A 6,587-nucleotide genomic window follows, 5' to 3' on the forward strand; every position below is an offset into this window, starting at 1 on the left:
ACGTGCGTGGTTACTGCTTCAAAGTGTGTGGGAACGTGTCATGCCAAGGGAGAAGCCAATTCACTCGCTCCAGCTGAAGAAGGAGCTGTGGAGTCCTGATGCTCACAACCAGGCTCCCCCAAAGGCCCTGGAAACTCTGAGAAGAGCGTGAGGAGGAGGTGGGAAGTCTGTGTCCCAAAACGCCAGGCAGACAGAGGGGCCAGGGCGACGGCGCCACAGGTGCGCAGGGAGCATGCGCAGTCCTGCCGCTGCCCCGCCCAGGCTCAGCGCATCCCAGAACTCACGGTGGCACGTGCTGGGAGACGACGCTCACGAACGCCTGATCTGCAGGTAGGAGGGGCTGGCATGGGGGTTGGGACAGATCAGTGTTGTTGCATAGATCCCACCCCAGGCCTGCGCAAGACCTGGGGGCCCTGGGAATGTAACCCATTCAGGTAGGACCTCGCCTCCTCTTGCACTTTGAAGGTGGGAGACGGTAGGAGGGGGATGCTCCTTAGCCCTGCCTGTAGTCCTCCGGAGAGTGGAGGCTCGCCCCCCACCCCGGCTGTGCGCAAGCAGAGGCCAGGCTGACCTTGAACGGGGCAGGGCCAAGCCTCCAGCACTCAGCCCCTCCTTCCTCTCCTCCGCTCTGTCCTTCTCTTTTTCCTTGAGGGTTTCTAGGATGACTCCTTGTGCCTGTTTTAAGCTGTCTACAATCCTACTACCTGTGAGTGGCGTATTGGCTCTCATTTAATATACTGCACCCCCAAACTCGCCTCATTCGCTCCCTATCACCTCGTCCTGTTTTATTTCCACCTGAAATGGCCTGGTTCATCTACTGGTTGGTTCATTGTCAGTGGCGCCCACATCTCCTGCAGCTGTGAGGGCTGGAGGCATGTCCGTCTGGTCCCTAACGCAGCACCTGGGGCAGACCTGTGGGACTGGATGATGGTGTTATAGTGAGAGCCCCCGTGAAGCTCCAGAGGGAGGGGAAAGGGGCACTGGTAAAGTGGAGACCCCACAGCTCACTGTCCTCCTGGCTGTCCCCTCTGCATCCCGCCCCTGGCCCCCAGAGCTCAGCCTGAGCCCTGCCTACTCCCCACCCTGCGGGGAAGCTCTGATGGTCCTGATGTTCTCAGGGGGCTGAGCTCAGACACAAAGGGAAGGAGCGCGAGGCTTGTGGTCCTGGGGCTCCCAGGGGAAGGTTTTCCTGCTCTGTTGTTCTGGCAGCCGGGTGTTTATCAAATTTGTGGCGAGGGACCAGTTTGATGGCTTGTTTTTGACTAGGGATTCATCATGGACCAATACTTTTATCTTGTTCAGTTGCTAAGTTGTGTCCAACTCTTTGCGACCCCATGACTGCAGCATGCCAGTCTTCTCTGTCCTCCACTGTCTCCCGGAGTTTGCTCAAATTCATGTGCATTGAGCCGCTGATGCTCTCTAACCATCTTTCTGCCACCCCCTTCTCCTTTTGCCTTCATTCTTTCTTTATCAGCATCAGGGGTTTTTCCAATGAGTCGGCTCTTTGCATCAGGTAGCCAAAGCTTCAGCATTAGTCCTTCCAATGGATGTTCAGGGTTGGTTTCCTTTAGGATGGACTGCTTTGATCTCCTTGCTGTCCAAGGGATTCTCAAGAGTTTTCTCCAGCACCACAGTTCAAATGCATCAATTCTTAGGTGCTTGGCATTCTTTATGGTCCAACTCTCACATCCGTACCTGACTGCTAGAAAAACCACAGCTTTGACTATACTTTCGTAACATGTGACAATAAGCTTCAGATGCCTGCAGGTCACAGCAGTGGCTGTAAAGATGTCTAAACCTTCACTCCCCAAGTTGGGCTCAGCTTTTCAAGGGCAGTGGGACACTTTTTGGACCCCACTCTGAGCTGCGTAGCTCTGGACACACCAAGGATGAGTGGGTAGCTGTTGGTTATTCTAAGGCCCCAGAGACCCACCCAGGGGCCGGGGCTTTGGATGATTAGGGTGCCAGTCAGGTATATACATATGCAATCTGTGTCCCTGGTATATACAGTCTGCGTCCCCGATAGAAGAGATCCTGGTTGGGAACCAGGAGGAAACCTTAGGAACAAGGAAGGGTGGGGGTGAGGAGGACTTCCCCAGGCCAGAATCTAACTCCTGGGCCCTGCCATAATTCAAGGGAAACCTCTTCAGGGTGGGGGAGGGGGATGGGGGAGAAAGCAGTTCTGCCCAGCTCTGCACTTGTCAGCACCTCATCACCTTGGCCTGGAGTCCTTCCACTTCTCTCAAGATGTTTGTTTTATATCTTCTGGCTCGGATTCCAGCCTGGGAGGAATGCACAGGGCTGAGGGACCACTGGCCCCGCTGCCTGGCCTGCAGGGGTGGGGTGGAGGGAGATGTGGTCCAGACCTAGCCTCCTCCGGGATGGCAACTCTGAGGGCCCCGCCCTGCCCCTTCCTGATCTCTCTAGAAGCAGGAGAGGTAGATCGAAACTCCCCACTCCTCCAAGAGGAGGCTGACCCGCACCCAAGGGGCTGGCTGCCACAGTTTCTGGGCGGGGAACTCAGGAATGCGCCCCCCGCCCCCCCCACGTCTCACACACAGTAGGCACTTGGAGTATTTGCGGAGGTCACTGCAGCTGAGCTGGGGTGGAACCCTGCCCGACATCCCCTCCCTGCCCTCAGCCCCGGGTGACACATTGTTACGATTCCGCCAGGTCTGGAATGTCCCTGTTTACCATCAGTGTCAACCTGGCTCCAAGATCAGCCAGCTCCGAGAGGCCTGCCCTCCGGGTGGGGGAGGGATGGGAGACTGTGGGGCTGAGTGATGGGAGCCGGCCACAAGGGGAGCCCCAGGCCCCCTATATGGTCCTCTGTGTTGGAGACCCCAACCCAGGCATGTGGTCACTCTGGACCCTGGAATCAAGTTACCTGAGAGACGTCAGGCAGTGGGAGTTCTGCGGGTCCTCGTTGCTGACATCCTAGGCTGCCAGCCCCTGTCTCGTTGCCCTTTTCATCAGGATGTGAGGAATGATGGGTCTTTTTCCAAGAACCTGCCCCCTCCTCCTGTGCCTTTGATCACCCAAGTCTCTGCATCGGACGTGACCTCTCCCACCTCCCACCTCCTCGTGTCCAAACCCTTTCTGTAGGTATGGGAGCTCAGCTCTGTAGCTGGATGGCTTGGATTTGAATCAGACCTCTACCATTTGTTAGCTGTGCTGCCTTGGGCGAGTCACTCGACCTCTCTGTGCCTCTGTTTTCTCATCTGTAAAGTGGAATATTATGGGTATTTCTCATATTCCTGGCTGCCCATGATCTTCCAGTCGTATTCTGTCTCTGGAGAAGTATCCCTGGTAATGAGCTGCACTCACTGATACACAAACAGAACTCAGTTTTGCAAACCAGACAGACAGAACCTGCCTCAGTCTCATGGCTCTGTGTATCTAGGACCCAAGCCCTGGATCACAAGCCCGACGCAGCCACGTAAGATCTCTGTGCAAATAAGGGATGGTCAACTCAGGCACGGTTTTATTTAGGTTTTCATAGTGGCAAGGACAGCTGGACCCCTGGGGATTCAATGGCAGGGCTCGTGTGTCTGCAGGAATTCTGGCATCAGGGCAGTTGCCTGTTTGTTAAAGTACCTGCCCCCATAGTATGTGTTATCTGTAACCATCTACCGCACAAATCCAGTTTTATTTCCCACCTCGAATACAGAGAGCAACCTAATGTTTCTTTCTTTTGTCAACACTTGGTTGACTTAACCATACAGATTCTGTACATTTTATTGAAGTAAAGTTGATTTACAATGTGTTACTTTTAGGTGTGGGCTTCCCTGCTGGCTCAGTGGTAAAGAATTCGCTTGCAATGCAGGAGATGTGGGTTCAATCCCTGGGTTGGAAAGAGCCCCTGGAGAAGGAAATGGCTACCCACTCCAGTGTTCTTGCCTAGAAAATCCCATGGACAGAGGAGCCTGGTGGGCAGGCTGCAGTCAGCGGGGCCACAGAGAGTCAGACACGACTGAGCACGCACATGTGCACTTGATTGCACATATGCACCTGTACTGTGATGAACAGTGACCTCCCCCCGCCCCGCCCCGCTGCCCCCTTCAGATCTACTTGAAACCTCAGAGTGTAACCTTATTAGGAGATAGGGTCCTTGCAACTGTTACTAGTTAGTATTTAAGATGAGGTCACACCAAAGTAAGATGGGTCCCAGTCCAATGGCTGGTGTCCTTATAGGAAAAGGGAAAGTTTGGACACATGCACGGGGGTAGGAGGGGAGGCCATGTGGTGACGAAAGCAGATTGGAGCTATGCAGCTGCAACTTGAGGAACGGCAAGGATGCTGGCCACCCCCAGGGGCTAGGAACAGAGCCTTGAAGAAACCACCCCTGCCGACACCTCCACTTCTGACTTCCAGAACTCCAGGAGTGTGGGAGAGTAAGTTCCTGTCACTGTAAGTCATCCAGATGGTGGTGACTTGTTACAGCAGCCCAAGAAGGCTAACAGGGTTCCTTTTCCATCTGTATGGTTATAAGCAGGAAGAGGGGACAAGAGAGAGAGTGCTAGGGGCGTTTTTCTGACTTGGGCTCTGTAGGCAGATGAAGAAGAGTCACCCATTTCTTCCTCCCATGGTGATTTGTAATTGAAAGGTGACTAGGATATAGTTAGGGAATTTTGATAAAAGATACAGGGGCCTTCTGAAAGGGAAATGATTGAGACACTGTCCAGTGAAAATAAAATGGGAGTCATATATATATAATTTTATTTTCTAGTAGCTGTATTTTTAAAGGAATGGAGAAACAAATGAATGTAATCTTACCTCATTATTGACTAGGGGATTTTGCAGAAACTAACACCTGTGGCTGGCGATTTCTTAGCTGATATTGATATATCTCTGGTCAATAACATTTGGGTAACAGAAGACATATTAATACATCTCAGGTCAATAATGTGTTAATAAGATTTTCTTTAGCCTAGTATCTCAAATATTACCATTGCAGCACACGCTTGAGATAAAATAGATATCTTACATCCCACCCACCCCCCTTTTACTGTATTTTATCTTCAAACCCTAGCATGTATTTTACACTTAGAGCATCTCAGTTTGCACTGGCCACACTTCAGGTGTTCGGTGGCCACCTCTGGCCTGTGGCCCTGTTATTAGACAGGGCAGCTGCCATCCTATCTTGTTAAATTCAAAGCTGTTCAAACCTGCTGGGACATACTAGCTAGTTTGACCCATGCTGGGTGTCTAGGAAGCAACAGTTAGAACTAGACATGGAACAACAGACCAGTTCCAAATAGGAAAAGGAGTACGTCAAGGCTGTATATTGTCACCGTGCTTGTTTAACATATGCAGAGTACATCATGAGAAACGCTGGGCTGGATGAAGCACAAGCTGGAATCAAGATTGCTGGGTGAAATATCAATAAGCTCAGATATGCAGATGACACCACCCTTATGGCAGAAAGTGAAGAACTAAAGAGCTTCTTGATGAAAGTGAAAGAGGAGAGTGAAAAAGTTGGCTTAAAGCTCAACATTCAGAAAACTAAGATCATGGCATCCGGTCCCATCACTTCATGGCAAATAGATGGAGAAACAGTGGAGACAGTGGCAGACTTTATTTTGGGGGGCTCCAAAATCACTGCAGATGGTGACTGCAGCCATGAAATTAAAAGACTCTTACTCCTTGGAAGAAAAGTTATGACCAACCTAGACAGCATATTAAAAAGCAGAGACATTACTTTGCCAAGAAAGGTCCATCTCATCAAGGCTATGGTATTTCCAGTAGTCATGTATGGATGTGAGAGTTGGACTATAAAGAAAGTTGAGCACCAAAGAATTGATGCTTTTGAACTGTGGTGTTGGAGAAGACTCTTGAGAGTCCCTTGGACAGCAAGGAGATCCAACAGTCCATCCTAAAGAGATCAGTCCTGAATATTCATTGGAAGGACTGATGCTGAAGCTGAAACTCAAATACTTTGGCCACCTGATGCAAAGAGTTAACTCATTTGAAAAGACCCTGATGCTAGGAAAGATTGAAGGCAGGAGGAGAAGGGGACGACAGAGGATGAGATGGTTGGATGGCATCACCAACTCAATGGGCATGAGTTTGAGTAAGCTCTGGGAGTTGGTGATGGACAGGGAGGCCTGGCGTGCTGCAGTGCATGGGGTCACAAAGAGTCGGACAGGACTGAGTGACTGAACTGAACTGGGTGTCCAGGGGGAGAATGAGTCCGAGTCCTTCTGAGACATAAAAGAGTCCTCATTCCTTTTATTAAAAACCCAGCACCACTGCCTGTGGGGCCTCTGATGAGCTCTGAGCCTCTGTTTCCTCATCATTAAATGGGGTAATTGCAGCATCTCAGGATGTTTACACAGGGGTGAGAATTAGGTGAAATGTGGGTCCTGAATGCTAAAGAACAGAACAAATATAGTCTCTTTGTGGTGGGATTTATGCCTGATCACGCAGAGCAGCCAGAACAAGAGAAGTGTTATGGAGAGGTGGTCCTGTGAGGTCTTCATTCTCCCTCGCCACTGGTGGCCAAACCACATGCCGGGGACCGCAGCCCCTCATCCACAGAGGTTTCTCTTGGAGACAAACGATGATCACATGCTGGCACCTTGATG

The sequence above is a fragment of the Cervus elaphus genome, chromosome 10, assembly GCF_910594005.1.
Source record: "Cervus elaphus chromosome 10, mCerEla1.1, whole genome shotgun sequence".
Taxonomy (NCBI): Eukaryota; Metazoa; Chordata; class Mammalia; order Artiodactyla; family Cervidae; genus Cervus; species Cervus elaphus.